Genomic DNA, 19,889 nt, shown 5'->3' on the forward strand with positions numbered 1-19,889 from the left:
ATTCAATAATTATTCCGATATTTTTTCCTTCTTTCTCCTAATTAGATAATGAACTTTAACTCGGTTATTGAAATCCAATATCGGTGCTATTTGCCTCTCGTTTTAATCTGATTTTGTAGGAATAAGAAGGGTGAAAGGTAAGATAAAGAGTAGAAGTGAATGTTATGAAATTTAATAAGAAAGATTACGATTTTTCTTTAATATACATAAATATCATAGAAATAGACGATGATTAGATATTATTAAACGAATGAACGGAAATCGACAGAAACGATGACGCCGTCGCTGCGGAAAGAATAATCGTTGAGAGCAAAAGGCCAAACTATTCAGGGTCATCTCTTATTGGGAAAACTTGACAAAAAAGGAACCGTGAAATAAAAAACTTTTTTAACAGTTTTTATTTTTGGTGTCAAGGTCCAAGGGAAAGAAGAAAGAAAACTTAAGTAAACCGTAATTTATTTTATCCCGCATGATTTTATTAACGTTTATCGAATGATTGAAAACTTATCAAGAGTCTTGGGTTATGGAAAGGAAAGCAATTTAAGCGACGAGATCTAAGTTGGCGCAGATGTTCCGTAGAATCTCATTGCGCGATTGTGTCCCAAGAGTACAACGAGTGCGGTTTACGAAATACTGCAGGATCGTAAGGAGAATTAGGCGTCTGAAGTTGCACGGCACGTAGCTATGTAACGACGTCTCGAAAGGTTCGTGATTTTACGAAAGCGCTCAAACGATCGGGGAAGACTACAGAAAAGAAATCTAATCTTACGACGCGAGACTACACATATTCACATCCTTCTTTGTTTTTTTTATATTTCTATACAACAATATGATTGTTTGTTTATTGTGACAGATTGTAATAATTTCTAATCGAATCTAATAAAGAAAATTTATAGATGTTTATTATTATTATCATGAAATGATACTATAACATATTTTCTAGTCAATTTATATGGTATTGGTTCTTTTAGTATTATTGTCTATACTTTTGATATAAATCAAGTGATTTTGCCAGTCAGCAAATTCTTTTCTAGAAGTACGATGTTGAAAGCTTGTATAACGGAGAAACGAGAAGGATCCGACGGATGCAGACATGGCTGTACCATTCCTACGCATTTACTCGCTCCAAAGCATAGATTTTATCTCTTCCCTTTGTACGATTTGATAAAATATGGATTTGATCATCGAAAGTGCTGTGTTTCGGTATCGTACCATCTCTATATCTTGTTATTACAACCACTCAACGAAAAGACTCCCTTAAAAAGATTCTTTTCCCTTTTTATGTGACAAAGTGATTAATTTTTTTTAATAATTTTTTTAGGTACACCATAATATAATTACAGTAAAGAGATTATTTGATCAGAATAAGACTTGCGTGAGTAATCTCATTTTGATGTATTTATCAAATTCTCAAAAATGTTTATATTTTTTACTTCGATGAAACGTACTTTTGTGTAATATAATTTTTCTCGAATATTTCTAATCGGATCTAAACGATATACGTCATAAGAAAATCTAGCAAATTAAAATTTGTAATATTTTTTATATCGACGAGATGTATCTTTGTTTAATATAATTCTTCTCGAATATTTCTTGTCAGATCTAAACGATATAAACGATACACGCCGAAGGGAATATTTATTTTACGGAATGCATTTTCTCGAATTTTATTTGGGAAAATGAGCTTTGGGAATCTTTTGTGCGGAAACGTGGTAGGTTTTTCATGGTTCACCCGTTAGAGGCGTAGGATGCAGACTAGACATGTATATAGATATGTGCGGTATCTCTACTGCACGGCCAATGGGGTTTGAATGGCCGTGATAAAATGATATGGCTTCCGAATGTTGACTAAACTGCACCCATTGCAGGTGGAAAACCAACTGGAAAATAATAATACTCTTTGATGGATGAGCAACGATATCAGCGACATTGTTCTTTTGAAAATGAAGTTCAAAATGCGTTTCTATTTCAAACTTCAGTTTCTCTTCCTCTCTTTGTCTCTCCCGAAAAAAAAAAAACACATAATCATTTTCTTTTCCAAAAGTAATATTTTGTTCAAATGAAAATATATAAACAAGTATTTATATTTTGAGAAAGTATATTTCATAAATTTATTTGATTGGTAAGATAACGAAAGTGTCGTGACAGGTAATCTTCCTTTTGACTCGATTTATTTCTTCAATATATCTTTGACAATAGTGATACTCGTCTACTATTCGTGACTTTAATAGCCTATTAAGAAACGTATCGCTCGTACAAGACGATTTCGAAAGTGTAATATAGGTAAAAGGGGCGATTACTTTGATTTAATCGTAATCACATTTCCATTTCTGAAGCTTATTTCAATGATGCGAGATTGTGAAAAAATATAGTGAATCATCGAGCCGATGAAATGAGCTTATTTTCTTTAAAATACTCAACTACGTAGGAAGGAGAAATAGATATACCTAATACGTTGAAGAAGAAAGACACTAGAGAAGGGAATAAAGAATACTAAGAAGGAATGAAGAAAAAGAAGAAGAAAAATAATAAAATAGACTGTCAACGATCGAGTTAGAGTAAGAATGGTAAGAACATATATAAGGCTACGGTTAGTTAGTTTGAAAGCACGTTCTCGTTATTACGCGCTGAGTAGGTAATTTGCGGATGGTCGATCGATGTATAAATTCGCTTTGCTCGATCGTGAATTAATCAAAGACCTGGATCTCGGTAGGTGAAAGAATTATCGGCTAACGAGCGCTTATCCACTCACCGCGGGAGATAAAGCGAAGAGTATGTAAGAAAGAACAAGAGAGAGAGAAGGATATATGTATAAATGATAGAAGAAAATACACGAAAGATTATTATGTTTTAACGTTAAAATTTATCCTATCTCGAAGTACTGAGATTGGATCGAACTACCCTGTAGTCAGCTTGTAATCGAACGTTACTTTTAGCGACAGGCTGTGCTTTAACGAGTTTTCTTTAGGAATATTCTCCTAACGATATTATCCTGCCAATCTAAAGTCGACGCAATTGAATTCGATTACTTGGAAAGAAAGAGAGAGCTCTTCTCATCCGGTCTTACTAATTCAACTCTAAGCATTATTACACGCTTTATTTCCAATTAAGTAACGTTTGATTAAGAGATGATTATATCATGCGAGCTACGTATACGCGTAGTAGGATCTTCCATGATTCTTTATTTCGTTATATCATAAAATGCTAACGTGATCGTAGATATTTTAATTCCATAATCTGAAACTTCCGATAAGAATATCGTAATAGAATAATCAAATATTTCCGAGATAAGGAAAGCAATCGAATATGAATTAACGTTTATTAAATTCAAATGAATATCCTTACAAAACATACTACTTTCTTTGTCCGTTCACGAGTGAAGAGACATCTACCGCATACTCAACCGTTGCTCGTAATTCAAATCGTTGTTAGAATGTTAACGTCACGATTCAATTTCGTGGTAAGCGTTATCATAGGAATAAATTCTATTTCGTGTAAAGAAAATAAAATAGAGATAGTGATGATGGGAAAGAATAAGGGGAAGAGGAAAAGGAAAAGATTCGCGACGGGTGTCCGTTTTTGGGCATGGCGTTGTTCGCGGTTTGCGTGGGGCGAGTGCGCGTAATCAGGGCGGAGCGGAATGCTCGTAAATATGCAGATGACGACAGATAATCCAGATCTATGGTGGTTCCAGATGAATCACTGGGGGATTAAGTTTGTGTCTTCTGGCTTCTGATGTCCGTTCCATAGAGCCTTTCCTTGGGGAGAAAAGAAAGAGGTGAATCGGGAGGACGAGGAAAAGGATGACGAGAAGAAAGAAGAGGAGAGGAGAGTGGGAGGGGAGACGGGGAGAAGGAGACGAATAACGCAAGGAAAAACACGAGAAGAAGGAGATAGAAAGTTTGCTGTGTAAAGTTAACTCCAAGAGTCGTGGGTACAAGACGGAGTGGTTTCCCCCCCAGGAAGAGATGTATGTCAGTACGGTGAACCCTGCAGGATACAACAACGCGGGGCAGGACACGGAGAGAGGGAGAGAAAGGGATGGTGGGGGAAGATGGATGTCCTCGACCCTCTCCCTTTTCCCGCGATCCTCCTAGCCTCGTACCGAACCGGCCAAAGTCGAGAAGTGGCGGCCATAATGCTTTGGATGCACCACCATTCCTGAATCTTTCAAACTCTATATCTTTCTCTCTCTTTCTCTTTTACTTTTAGCATCCTTCTTTCTCTCTTTCTTTTTTTTTTTTTCATCTCCTTTTTCCACTCTCGTGGTTCCCAATTTAAGTCTTAATAAGGAAGTACTCGACGCTATTCTTGATCCTACGTCTCGTTATACTCGTAGATCAAAATAACGATGTAGTCGAGCTGCCGAAAAATTATTGGAGAATGATTAATTTAATTTTATTGCATATCTCGTAGATATTTCTATTATAAAACTGGTCGGGGTAAGGATGAATGACCAATTGCCAGGGATTTATGCAAAACAGACCACGTTATATAGTTATTTAATATTTTTATCATGATGTAAGACCTATCTATATTATGTTTTTAAATGAATGTGTTTCATATACCATAATTTAGATACACTCGCAATTTACATTTGTTTCATGCAAATTTTTCTACTAAGTAATAAACGAAGAGAAATCAACTTCACAAAGGATTATCGAAAAGCTTTTAAAGTTTTCAAAGTTCATTCGGTGTAGTAATGAAGTGTCGATAATCGAGATAACGTTAAATTACACTTACGTTAAAGAGCGGAAGTTTCGGGTAGTACCTAATAGTTCTCAAAATCGGCACGCGTTCATTTCCGGTCGTCGAGGTAACGGAAATATGCTCGTAAATTTGTCCGGAGGTTTAATTTTATGACCCATAAGAGAATCCATTATCCGAAGTGGTGGCGTTTGCGCCGCAACACATCCAGCCCATTGTACGAGGTAGCTGCTCCCGGTATTGTGATGTCGGTTTATTACCTCATAAAACAGAAATAAAGAAAGATTAAGAGAGAGAGAGTGAGAGAGAAAGAGAGAGAGAGGAAAAGAGTTAAGTCTCGCGGCATTAGAAAATATCTCGAAGTGTGCCACGATTCGCACTCCGCCGTTCGTGTATCGAGATTGCGATGTAAAAGTTTCTTCACGGTACCTACTCGAGTTCCAGACCCTTTTGCTCGAAGCTCTTTCACTAGGGCCTTTTTTTTGAACGCCTTGGAACAAACGGACCCCTCGTGATCGGAATGCGTTCGAACCTTCCAACAGAAGGTAACATTTACGTGAACCATACACAAAAATATTCGTAGATTTTTTTCTTTACTCTTTAAAAAGAAACAAAAAATTTGATTTCTATCAGAATATTTTGTACAGTTTCGAACATAGACACAAAAATTTGTTTAAGTAAGAAAAATTGTTTTTATGTATACACTTCCATTTGAATTAACGGACACAGTATCGTATTGCGAAGTGTAAGTTAGAACACGAAGAAGTACCTAACGAAATATCGTTCAGCAAGGACGATTTAATCGCACGAGGTAAGACATGTTGCTATACCAACACGAAAATACATGTAATCTCGAGCTTTAACTCAAGAGACACACAAAGAGTATAGGTTTCAAAGAGTTTCAAGACGAAGTGAATTGGACTTCTTACTCCTCTCTTCTTGAGCATGTTTACGAAAGGGTTCTTAACGTCGCTTTATCTTTCTCTCTTTATCTCTCTCCCTCTCTCTCTTTTTCTAAAGTATCTTAAAGAAAAAATATAATGTGAAAAAATGAAAAGGACAAAAAATATATAAATTTATTGAACTATCCTGGCTGAACTTGTCTTCGAAAAGGTAAAAGAAAATAAAGACTTCAAAAAGAAGAAGAAGAAGAAAGAAGAAGGAAGAAAAGCGTTAATAACGGAAGGAGAAGGCGGGTGGGTACGAACGTAGCGTATCTAGGAATTGTCAGGGCCACGGAGAATTATCTCGCTCGCAAATCCAAGCCTTGAGGAGACTCTCCTCTTTCGATCTATCTTTTTCTTTCTCTCTCTCTCTCTATTCCTCTCTCCCTCTCTCTCTTTCTATCTTTCGTCCGTGGTAATGGCGCTCACAGTTCTCCGATTACATAGAGGAATAAGAGGACAGCGTACGTACGTGTACGACGAGGACCGCGTGAAGGATAAATGGGGAGTGGATAACGAAGGTACAAGAGTACGAGAACGAAGTAAGTGCCCCCAACCCCTGTGTAACGTAGGGCTTTAGGATGGGAGTGAGTGCCTTGAGCGATGTCCTGTCGGCCGAGTGGCTCGCACGTAGGCCGCCTCGGGAACGAGAAGAGAAAGAGAGAAAGAGTGTGCATGTGTTATATACATTTGTATGTGTATATGTAAGTGAATACAGTATATACATCGATAGTCTACCTCTCTCTCTCTCTCTCTCTCTGCTATGCAAATCAGGCAAGGCGCGGATACGTATTCATGGGATCTTATCCTCGTGCACGTGTACAGGGTGAATGATTTCCTTCGCGAGCTACCCCATCCAAGGAGAAAGAGAGAAGAGAAAAGAGAAGAGAAGAAATTCAAATTTCCCTCGCGAATCTTCCTCGCGGAAAGGAGAAGAAGAAGAAGCGTACATGGCGAACGATTTACGTGAGTTTCGAATGACCCGACGTTATTTTGACCCAAGGATACGTTTATTATATAAGAGAAATAAAAATAATAAAAAGAGTATGTAGAAGAAGAAGAAGAAGAAGAAGAAGAAGATACGTTAATCACGTGAGACCGAAGAACTGCAAGCCCTCGAGCGAAGAATACAGAAGAAAATCGGATGAACTCGGTCGAACGCATCCCTTTTTTTTATACTACATGACCAAAAAACCTAACTATCTCATTTACGTATAATTGCAGTAACGACGTTACTCGTACGTGTACGGAATTATCTCTTTATCGTGATCCTTTCTCATTTGAATAAGTGCTCTGACATGATCAACGTTAAACCAACCGATGAAAGCTCTCTTTCTCTTTTTTTCTCTTATGCGAGAAAGCAAAGTTTACGGGAGGATGTGCGCTAAAGGAAAACTATAGTACTCGTTAAAAACGAAAATTTATTCTGTTCGATATTGCTCGATTACACTGAATTTTGTAGGGTATTCTCGCGAAGTGATTGAAAAGATTTTCGTAGCGATTGATAAATCCTTGCTTCCGTTCTCAATTCGCCTTGAACGCAAAAACATACACAAGGATAAGAACGAAGAACCTTTCTTTTTATGGAATTTATGGTCGAATCGATGTTGTCCGTCTACCGTGCCGTTACTGTATGCGTGACGTTAAAGTCCCAGGAATAAAAGCTACAAACTAAACTCGTCTGGCGCAAGCAGAACGGAATAAAGTCAAGTAAGCTACTTAATCGTACGATTCGATCGCCTACCAGATTCCAACAAAGTTATTGTACACGAAACGTCATAAAAAGGGCTCGAAGTAGGACATACTACTAAAGAATTACTTCTTTTTCTTTAACAATAAAATGATCTAATGTAACTTTTATTAACAAATGAAATTTATTTCAATATTCCAAAATGTGTATATCATTTTTAAATTAATTCCTATGCATAAATTAATTTGTTAAATTAAATTCAAAGAACTATTTATCAAGATCTGCATCTACCCTAAAACAATCTTACGATAAATATATGTCTCATTTTCATTGTTTATTTAACTTCTTCGATCGTTCGATAATACATTGTCGTTTTTTGTTCTTTTGCTATCTTACTTATAGTTAGTTCACTTCTATCGTCCTCGTCGAACGTTTCAGAACTATACACTAACAATTACAAACGACGGTGATTCTTGGACAAGGCACAGGACCATCGTAGTACACGGCACGAATACACGGTGCAGGTACACGCGTGATACGGTGACAAAGTGTAAAAAAGCATGGCGACTATGGCGTGGCATGGCGTGGCATGGCGTGGCACGGCTAAGTGCGAGATACATCACGACCACCTTTCCTCTTTTCTCAGCTTCTCTCTCTATCTCTTTCTTTTTCTTTCTATATCTCTCCTTTTCTTTCTGTTTTTTTTTTCTTTCTTACACGCAGACACGATCCTGAAGCCTTCTCTTTCTCTCGAAGAAGTCCAGCAAATTCTCCTTGCTCGTACGCGACTCTCGCGTCTTGGATAACGCCAACAACACCGCCGTAGATAAAGGAGCATCGGATCGTAAAACACTCTCGTTAAGAATATGATCCGGGCTTACCTTCGGTCCAGCTCAACGACGACGAAGACGGCGAAGACGACCACGAAAAAGACGAGGACAACGAGAATACCGGCATTGCACCAACCAATGTGTACGTGCACACGCATAACTCCATCAAAGGGTATACACCAAATCGTCTAACAAGAGGGAGAGTAAAAGAGATAGAAAGTTATGATCGCTACTGCGTCCCTCTTATGTTAGATATTATACTATACTCGCGTATCAACCATCTCGCATACACTACACCTTTCTACATCTCCATGGTGTTGGTATAATGAACCACTGCGAACACTCTCTCTTTTTTTTGTTACCCCTTTCTTTTGTCATTAATTCTTCTTCAATACTTTATTGTTTATTTTTTAATTTATTTTTTTATACTTTTTTAAGTTTGATATTTTTACTACTTTGAATTTTACAAATATTTACTTGTGAATATTTATGAACTTATGTACAACTTTTTTATTTCCTAAAGCTACTAATTGTAGTGTATAATAAAATTCTTTTTCTATGCTTTTTCAAAAATGCCTAGTTATTTCGGGTAAAACTTAGGGTTCTCGTCATTTAACTGAATTATACAATTTAACGCTGACAGATATATAAAATAGGATAATACTGAAAAGTTCGAAATTTCTAATATTTACATCCTCTAATATTTTTGTCACTTTTAATCTTACGAGCAGTTACTTTATAATTAGAAACATAAGATAAAACAATAACAAACGTTACGCTTCTAATATCTACATCTTTTAAATAAATTATGTAAGAAGTATTTAAAAAAATAATTCATTGACGCAATGCATCGATGTTGGTAAAATGTCTCATAATAGTAAATTAGTAATGATTTATTCGATCGAAATCGTTTGAGAATTTGTACAGATAATTTACGAATTGACGAACGTAAATTTATCGAAATCACATCTTGAAGGCCATAGGTATTATCTTGAATCGGAGAGTTCATTCGTTAAGTGCTCCATCAGGCTATAAGCAAACGAAGATGAATACGAGGATCGGTAGGTAACGGGAGAAATATGATCGTTATCGGTTGATGATGGAGGTTCGATGATTTATCGTTTTGCTTGAGGCGTTCGCGCTTCGAAGGTCGTCGTCCATAATCGCAACGTGAAAGAAATTCACCTTACCTTGCTACCTCGTTATACGTGTTTGTATAATACTCACGTTTATTTTTTCTCTTGGAGTTTCTAACATCGTAAAGACAAATCAGTAAACTACTTTACTTCTCGCAAGAAAATTCTACGATGAAAAGTCATAGATATATTATTTTTACATTTACCTATTCTTACAGTGCGACAATTCAAAGAAAAAAATATTAAACGAAACGTTAAGTGGGACGGAGAGGAGCCGGGGAGAAGTTTGAAAAAGGATCATAGCGTACGCGCATGGCGCACCGAGAAATAAGTACAAAAGTTAGATGTCCTCGTTAATTCGCTTTCTCGTTATACGAGCCGTTTATTTCGCACGAATACGCGACAGTTCGGTGCAATCAAAATGGAGAACCAGCGAGTAAACGAGTAGTGACAAAGGAATATAATAAAGCAAGAGCTAGTATCTCATCCTTCGTGCTCATTGGCGCATAACATCCACCATAACCCCACGAGTCACAAGATTTATAATCTCGTGGAGCAAATGCGTGCAGGAATGTCCGAGCTTCGTGAGCGCTGACGGAGGGAGGAGACGAACGCAGGGACACATTGAGAGAAAAAGAGAGAAAGAGAGAGTATATATAGAGAGAGAAAGAGAAAAGAAAAAGGAGAGAGAAAAAGAGTGAGAGAGATAGAGGGAGGGAGAAGAGAGAGAAAGCTTTCAACCCGCGCATAGCCACGGCATTTGAATTATTCATTCCAAAGCCGTTGCGCGTTTGTTGCTGGTACTGTATCAGACCTTTGGGTCATGCTAATCTAAGACGCTACATTGTTTCGCGTAGTGTACATGCAATTAGATTCCACGGATAGTAGAGAAAAACCTGATAAGAACTTCCATTGTAATTCCTCTCTCGCAACCCTTAAAGATCTATAGCTTTATGTATATCTTAGCCAAATTCGTAGAGACTTTTCTTTTCGTCTAATATTTATCTCTTATGATTAAAACAGTTGCATAAAAGATCGTACGTACGTAGAAATATTGTTGAAGAAAGAAAATGTTAATTTCAGTACTAAAATAATATTTCAACTCGATAATATATAATGATAAAATGGAAGAGAGAGTAAGAGAGAAAAAGAGAGAGAGAGCCTTCAAACCAGCAACCACAAACCGCGTTTTCTCTTTGCGAACGATCGAGGAAGTCTGAAAGGATGGCCTACTCGTTTTCGGGTTGCCATCGATGTGATTAATGCATTTAGGCAACACGAGCCAACGCGCAACAAGAAGTACTACGAGAAGTACAGAGTTGGATTGCCTGCACGTGCACACGCCGCTGATTTTCTCCCTTTTATCTTCCTTGGAATCTCTATTGCGCTTCCACGAACGCGCGTGTCTATAGGGTGTCTCGAATCGAACTGCATGCGTCTATCTCAAGATATAAATACGTTTAATAGGTGTAATAATAGTTGCATTTCTGACTATGGGTATTTGATAGAAGCGATGAAAAGGTTGATGAAAAATTAAAGATAAAAAAGTCGTTTCTAAAAGAAAATATAAATATTTTTACATATAACAGTCATCGAACGATAAAATGAAGATTTAAATATGAAAGATACGATCGGCACTTTCTTAAATCAACGCCTATCATAATATGATTTGAAAAATATTCCTCGTTAAATGTTTCCCACAATATTGCGTATTAGTTGCTTATTATACTGTATGACGAATAAATAAAAAATAAAATAAAATTATTATATAAATTTGCTACACGATTTCGTGGTCAGGAAGAAATACTTTAGAAGATTTGTCGTTTAACGAAACATACGTGAAATCACTTTCGCCCGTTATGATAAATATTGAGATAGAGTGGTAATAAAATATCATAAAAAAGAAAAGAATTTTTTATTCGTGCGGGCACATTCTTTTACAGAAACGGGTATAGACGAGTGCAGCACAGACACGTGTAAGGAAGAACTTTGTGTTTCGGGAAGAATCGAAGAAATACTATACCTTATAGGTCAGAAGACCATAGAATTAAACAAAGTGGTTGTCGAGTGACATTTGTACGAGGATTATATGGGCTGCTAGTAGGTTAATAAAATGCATAATTTGATGATCGGTATGATGACGGTAAAAGGAACGAAATGTTAATGAGCCAACTAAGTTGGTGCCTACCTTCGACTACTGTGAACCATTCCTTACATACACAGCCTTACAGTAACCGTATACATGGATATCTATATACTTACAAATACATATTATCATATCCAACGACTTCGTAATTAGCAGTTAACGCAATTCGGTAGCGGTAAAGTTACATCTTGGTATGATTATAACGATTCGAATGAAATTTCTGATTGTGTCATCTCAATTAAAGAGCTTTTAACAGTCATTTTTGAACGTGATCGAATTGCTCTCAATTTTCGAAAAGAAAAAATAATTATTCGTCATATTAGATAAGAGGATAAAAATGGAAAAGTATTTATACGATCTCTCCGTGGAACGATATAAAGTATGCTTACGCTAATTCGATCCATAAATGCAGATTAAAGTGAAACGTTATGTAGGTAGGAAATATGCGATATAGGCGTGTCGAAAAATTTATTTATAATTCATAATCCTTCTATTATAATAAAATAGAGATTAGGAAAGAAAATATTTGATATAGTTTAAATTCCTATTTTGTTGTTTAAACGAATCATTCTGATATTTTAAAAGAACATTACATAATATAAACAATCTCAAAAAGACCACCCATGGAATATTGTATCATGTGACTTGTTTGATGTTAGAAATTGGAGGAAAAAAAAGAGGAATAGAAAAAAGTTAGCTTAGGTAATTTCATTGGTATGCCTAGACGAATCATAGTACGTGTAGAATCGTTTCGGTGTTTATATGAATTTACACTCGGCCACCCATTTGGCTGATGTCTATTTAAGAATGTCAAACGATCGTGGTATACTAGTCTTAGCCAAGTAGGTCGATAACTGCAACATTTGCAGGCAGCTTGTATCCTTCGCATAGCACTTTTCACACGAATCAAAGGGGAATGATGGTCTAGAACGGCGTCACGTTTGACACGGTTCACACCATAAAAGTAACCGTTGAGGTGCATCAAGGAATAAGTTAAGACAAGAAACAAATCTAAGTTTTTATTTCTCAACTCGTGATTGTACCGTTCGATCTTTCATTTCTTTATTCTTTCTTTTTTGTTTTTTTTTTTTTTATTCTCCTTGCAATAAAACTAAGAACGTTATTACGAATATTAAGATAATTAAATTATATACGAATGTTTTGGAAAAAATAAAATCGATTAAAAGCATTAATTTTACTCCCCCTGTATTTGAAACGAATGGTCAATTCGTGTTGTAAGAGAACGGTATATATAATAATAATAAAAAAGTAAAAAAAATGAAAATCCAAGAAAAAAAAGAAAATATAGATTTAATAGAGATAAAACGGTCCTGCGAGCGTAAGTTTAGGAACTGCTTTATAGTAGCGTTCCTGGCGAGCTCAAGATGGCGAACTGGTCCAACGAGTCTTCGCTCATTTTTCCTTTATTTTAAAACCTTTACTTAGCTCGCCGGTATCCCGATTCACTGAAAGCCAGAGAGAAGAATTTTTCGGTTTCATTGGAAACGTTCCATAGACGACGACAGAACCGCATTATCTCAGAGATAAAATTATCCGATCTATCAAGTTTTGCGTGAGTTGAGGTAAAAATAAAAAAATATTCAAGAAAAAAGAAAAAAAAAAGATATAAGAGAAAGAAAAATTTCGGTTAAATAAACACGATGCTCTATCGATCGGAAAAAAAAAAGGAAGAAGAGATATAGAAAGAAAATTAAAGTAAGAATGAACTCGAACATGTGCGGAGAGTGCGGAAGAGTCGGTCTAGGCAAAGCGTATCCAATATTTACCGTGCATTAAATTTAGATGGACTCGGTACAAAGTGGTCGGAGGCTGCAAGAAGAGCCCTCAGCGTAATTTTATGCTCTTAGCGAATTCTAGCTTCCATGCATTTTCCAAAACGCCGACACGTTTACGAGGGTGAGCATCCAGCGGCTAAAGCGCGCGTGCTAACTGTGTGTCTATAAATAAACGGTGAAATGCGGCAAACGCGGTGCTTTAATTGGAAGATCCGAGAGAGAGCACGCAATGTTCGTTACGATAGGTTTCGTTCAGGAATGCAATTAAAACGGTGATCTCATCGAACGAAAAAAGATACCACCCTATCTATTATACGTATGTGTATTCCGCGATTTCGAAGAAAGTCGATCGCAAAGCAATCGATAAACTTTCGATACTGTTGGAAAGTGGTCCTTTAATTAAAAATTTATTATTTCCTATTATCGACCATTCGTTCATGGACCTCTCCATTCATTCGGATACGTACAGTAAGACTTTATACAGACAGATTAATACAAATGTAAGAAAGACGATCGATATATTTATAGACTTTTACAAAATTCCCCTTATACAATAGAATCAACATAATCCAAAGCATAGTAGACCCTTCCGCATTCGATCATAATCCGAACCTTCGAACAAACGTTCCGTGAAAACGAGTCGGAATCACTTCTCTTGTTACATAGACCATTATAAACCAGCTCCGCCATAGTTCCGTAGTATTCATAAAAGAAAAAGAAGGAAATAGAAGAAGATTAGGTCAGGCTAGTTTCGTCGAAAGAAAAACGCGCGTACTCGCGAAAAGTGACGAGAGAAAAATGAGGGTTTGACTCGTTCCGATCGACTAGGTACGAGGGCCGACGAATGGTTCGTAGGAATCATGGAGCAAGAAACGAGAGGGATGAGTAGGAGAAACGAAACCGGGAGATAGGGATAGATAGATAGAAAGGGAGAGAGAGAGAGAGAAAACGATGGTCCTAAATCAGGAAGAGGAAGAGGAAGAGGAAGAGGAAGAGGAGGAAAGAGGGTGGTCGGTCGTCATTCGACTACCCCGATCGTCACCCCATTACACGAGCAACGTTCATGATGCCAGACTACCGTGTGTACCAACCCTAGATTCGGAAGCGCGTGTGTGTTTCGTTCGCGCGTCAGTATTTACACGAAATACATTGACCGAGTAGGAGGGTGAGTTCTGATGGTTGAGCTCGTGCACGTTGGGGAGTTTCTGCTGGATGGAAAGAGGGAGTTCGGTCCACGATTCTCTACATATGTGTGCAACTCTGTATGGGAAAAGGAAAGACCGGAAAGAGGAGAAAAGAGGAAGCCAGCGGTGCAGGCATCCAGGGGTTTACAAGTTTTAGCCTTTATACGAAACTATCAACTGCATCGAGAAGTTTTTTCCTATATCGATGATCGACTCACCAATTTCTTTCATTCCTTGTTTATTTTCTGAATAAATACAAAAAATTATAAGAAAAGTTGATAGTTATATTCTCCTTTGACTTTTGATAATCCTATCACGATATCGTAGGAAACGTAAGAAGTTTAAAGAGTGATTCAAAATGACTTTAAATAGGACTTCGTTGAACTCTTTTCAATGAGAGTACTCGTTCGAACTCTAGGAGCAAGATACTTTCGAGGAGAAAACGCGTTTGCTGATAATACAGTGAGTCTCCTGACACCACTGCACGCTCGCAGGTAGCATAAATACGAGGAACACGAGCCGGAGAGAGAGAGAGAGAGAGAGGAAAGTGAGTAAAGGGAAGGTAAAGAGATAGGGAGAGATAGCGATAGAGAAAGAGAAAGAGAGAGAGAGAGAGAGAAGCGAGAGAGAGAGAGAAACAAGAGATAGAAGATCGTGGGGGAAACACGGCAGCTCCCTACGGCCGTCGTCAATCAGAATTCCGCGAATTAGCGTTAACGGGCCGTTATTGCCGCGTCCATTTGGCTAGTGTACAGTTTGGGTCGTGGATATGAGCCCATAGATTCCCCATATTCTACGCCGTATGGGCGATGGTGGTGCACGCATAGCCCACCGGAATCCGATTAGTTACTGCCGCGCGAGCGTTATGGACCACCGCGCCGCCTCTCCGTGTTCGAGCGAAGCTCCACCCTGGTCACGGCACGAACACTATACCTACGCGAATGGCCGCGGTTTCTCTTCTCTCTCTCTCTCTCTTCCTCTTGCTGTTGTATACCTACCCACCACTGCATCCATCGATACCTATTTACCCGTTCGTGCACGACCGAAGTTACCTATTTTCGCGAACGAATGTCCGCTAGCACGGTGCGAGCTGATAAGAGGGACACGAACGTTTTGCCTCGAGGAAAATGATTATTCTTCCGACGGAATCTCTTCAAAAACTTTACCACCCTTCTTAAACTTCATTAACAATAAATCATGTTTTACCTTTTACATGGTTTTTCTCAATTTTTCAGTACACACGATATATTTTATAAATCATTGTTTTAATGTTTAATAGATACCTACTCGAAGTTATGATTGTTTTGTTGAAAATAGAATAAGCTTATGTGTGATATAGTACAAACTAATGGAACGTGAGCCATTATAATGATTGACATGTTCTTATACAAACGCTTTATCGGAGGTCAAAGTTCAAAAATTCTTACTCCCGCAATGATATCGTTACCCTTTATATCATACCGACGTATATTCATGTGATACTCGTAAGGAAGAAAGAGAAGACGAACGTTTCACCTTCCCGGCGGAAATGTTATACGCATAGATACGCTTATCTTTTAAGATTTGCATGAAAGTCTTGAAAGAAACGTTTGATATATGTTAGGAGTTTTCTAGATCGTCAGGAACGTAGTCATGCAAATTACACGTCGGTGAAATAGTTGCAAAAGGATACTGAGAAAAGGAAAAAGGGGGAAAGAAAAATCGTGGATATAAGTTAGAAAGAAAACTGAGAAAAGTAAGGGAAGATCATGCGTAATACATGGGAACGGTAAGAACAATAAGCGCGATCTTGAAGGGTCTTTGCGTTTAAAGTTTTACGCGAATGCCGACGACGACGACGACGACGATTGTTAGGCCCCTCGAGGATGATTCCCGTCACGTTTCCAAGCTCGTATGATCCGCCTCGTTTATCTGTCTTTCGCGAGACGTCTTAATCCTCCGTAAGGACTTCATAAAAGTTTATTACGGCGCACAATATAAACAGGTATGTGTACAAACCATTGCGTCGGAAAAACGAAGCGAAACTTATGCGATTTTACTCCTCTCTCTCTCTCCCTCTCATTTGATTCGTGTCTTTTATTTTGTATGTTGGTATGCGAAAAAGGTGATTCATACAAAAATTATCAATCGTATCTACTTGAATAAAGTTAATCTTTTACAAATGTAAGCCGTTTTTAAAACAATAAAAAGATTTATAGAAAAATGTATTTTTGTAAACCCATGCCCTAGATCTATTTCTTAAAATTTTAACTTAATTATATGGAAGTAAATAATTTGATATACCTTTTTTAGATATCAGTTCCAGCACTATGAGTTAATGTTACGAGAAAATTCTACACACAAGAAACAAATCTTCGGAAGAAGCTAAAAAAACACAACCGTTCCGAAACGTTCGAAGAGTAAGACTAAAAAAGCGTAGACGTTTAAAACTACAAAAATCTTCGTTTTTTTTCAGACTTGACTTTTTTACCTGGAGAAAGGTAAAAAGAGAAAATAAAAGAAAGGAAATAAAAAACAGAATTAGTGTGACTTCCTAGCCTCTGTCACGCGAAATTCAGATATACCTACGTAGAGATAGAATCCCTTCAAGGACTCATAAGGGTCCATTCGAAGTCTCAGTATTTTTGTTCTCCTGCACACTCCCCTTCTCTTATCCTCTATCTCTCCCCCTCCCTCTTTCTCTCTTCCTTTTTTATTCGATACAAAAAAAGAAGAAAAAAATACGATGCCTTAAAAAAGTGACTGTAAACCCCGCAGTTACGAAATTGGAAAGAATTTCAAGGCTGGTCGTAAAAAACTCGAGGGAAGAATAGCCGGCCTGTAGCTTCCTGCAACAGTGCGGGTGTTTCTCTGCACGATGGCCAGCAAGGTGCCCGTTGAATAGTTCCTGCTTCGAAGACTCACAAGGGTTGTTAAAAAACAGGCTCTTCGGCTAAAAAAGCATTTCACGGAGTGACCGAGAGGGTGTTCATGGCGGGAATTGCCGTAAAAGGGTCATAGTCACGGTCGCACCATGGGTATCGAGGAATAAAAAACACTCGGAAGGTCGACGAAGAGGACAACGAATGAAAAGCCGGACAAGCAAGATCTGAGAGAGTCACGATCGTTTTAACCTCGCGGTCCCTTCGGATTCATGTTCTCGCGCTCGTCCTACCGTCTCTCCTGAAATTACGCACTTTTTTGTCATCAAGGTCGTTCGGACCCTTGTGCAAGAAACGTTAAGCCAACGTTCCTCGACCGTCGTTCGTCTTCTCGGATTTTCCAAATCCTAAATACATATTTTATATACATTCTCACTCCTCAATAATATTACGAGTTAAAATTCTGCATCTCTACCCTTAACTAAATCCTACTTTGATACGTTCCGGGAGCTTAACAACCAGTTTAATTTTCAATTCCAAATTCGTGAGTATAATTTATAGTACTTTTGTTTTTTATCGAGTCTTTAAATGAGTCGAAAGTATTAATACGAGTAATATTTCTTTAGTTCATTATTATTAAATCTACAAAGAAATTAAGTAATTCGATGAAAAAATCTTAAAGTATTATACGTGTCGAGTAAAACAAATCGATAAGACAGAGAAATTTTAGGGTACGTTGGAATTCAATTTTATGACTGAGATACGAAGGGTCGTGGCGAGGTAATGAACCCTTTTGGATGTAAATTAAATATCGTTATGGTACCATTTATTGGATAGCATAATAATAATCCATTTGATTGAAATTATTATTCAAATAAACAAATCGTACAGTATTATAGAATTATAGTTAGCTCGTAAAAAAAAGGAAAATAAATTCTAATAACCTTGTCCTACTAACAAACACTTTTGGAGATTTTTTTCAAAGAAATAAGGCGAGAATAGGAAGGAAACAAAAAACACTGATCAAATCGGAAGGAAACACTTCGGGCCGTCGGATAAAAGCGACGTAAAGGGCCGAACCGTCGGTTCTTAGCTTCGAAGTCGTAAAAAACTCCATGAATGCTTCCGAACCCCCGCTTTTTTTTTCTTCAGTCCCTCTCCTTAAAGTTACGCATTTTTTTTCACCCTCAAGGACAACATCGATTGCTAGGCCAATAGGCTTAACCAGACAGAAGTTAGTTCGTCTCTGACCTACGCGTTCGTAACATCGTTTGATCGAGATTCTTCGTGTTACTCGTCGGATAATTAAAATAAGTTTGAAAGATCAAGAGAAGCAATAAAATCAAGTGCTGATTATGATTGAATTGAAATGTCGTGTTAAAGTGGAATGTTCCTTGAAGTGAACGAATAAGAAGATATGCAGAAATCATAAGGAATGGATTATAAATTCCACTGATTCGTTAGTCTGAATGAAAAGCTCGTAATAATGTACGCAATTTTCCGTGCCTTGTGCGATCAATGACGGCAATACACAGAAGCAGAGGTAATCGAGGTATAAATAACAATAACATATGAGCTTGATTCGAAGTGCACCACTGGTAGATACTATTTTGACTGAGTCTCTCGAAAGCATAATAACTGGAGCACTCGGGAATCCGTATATATTTCGTTTACGATCGGCTTTACGACATAGCGAAACGAGTTAACTAGATAAATTAGTTGTGCCCACTCGGAGCTGAAATAATCGCTTTAAGTGGTCAGTGGCTTTGGAGTAGGTAGTACCTTTATACATTTACTGCACATATACATACTTGCAATCGTTTAACGATACCTCAGAGAAATGACGTAGCTAGTATCTAAGAAGTCTAACGAGTTATCAATTGATAGAGTATCAACGAAGACACATTGTCGACCGAGATTTGAAGAAAAATGGAGGAATAGTTGTTCCAAAATGGCGTCGACTTGGGTCCCAATGGAGATTTCTTCTTCCGCCCGCGTACGACCGCTCGACTAGGTATTTATAGTCCTTCTCGCTTTTGTCATGTCTACCGGTGTAAGATAAATAAATAGCCGACTCGAGAGAAACGTACGAGTCTCCGGAGTAATCTTAAAGCACACGACCGGCCGTTAGTTTCGCTCGTCGCTCGTTTCTAGCCGCACGAACGCAACTCCAAGTGTATAGCGACAACGACCTCTAACCGAAGTCGACAAAAATATTCCCTTTTAACAAACGCCTAATGCCATCGGCATCATCGTTTCGAAAAGAGAAAAAAAAGAAAAACAAAAAGAACAAAAAAATAGATATATCTTTGACTTTACACTCTCAGCGAGATACTATTTTTGCTGATCGAAAAAACAAGCCGTGCTTTCGAGAGACGAGATGCGTCCTCACCCGTCCTCTTCTTCTTCTTCTTCTTCATCTTCTCGAGCTACGACATTCATCGAAAACGTCGGTCTTCGCGCCAAGATTTTGCGAAATTGTGACGCGAGACGACGCGTCTTCGTTGCTCCGTGCGTGGAAATTGTCGCGAATTTTTATTCTTTCGACCTCGTAAATATTCCAAAGCAATGGGGGAACGTCGTAAGTGCCGAGCC

Source organism: Polistes fuscatus, unplaced genomic scaffold, assembly GCF_010416935.1.
Source record: "Polistes fuscatus isolate 324 unplaced genomic scaffold, CU_Pfus_HIC Scaffold2, whole genome shotgun sequence".
Lineage (NCBI taxonomy): Eukaryota > Metazoa > Arthropoda > Insecta > Hymenoptera > Vespidae > Polistes > Polistes fuscatus.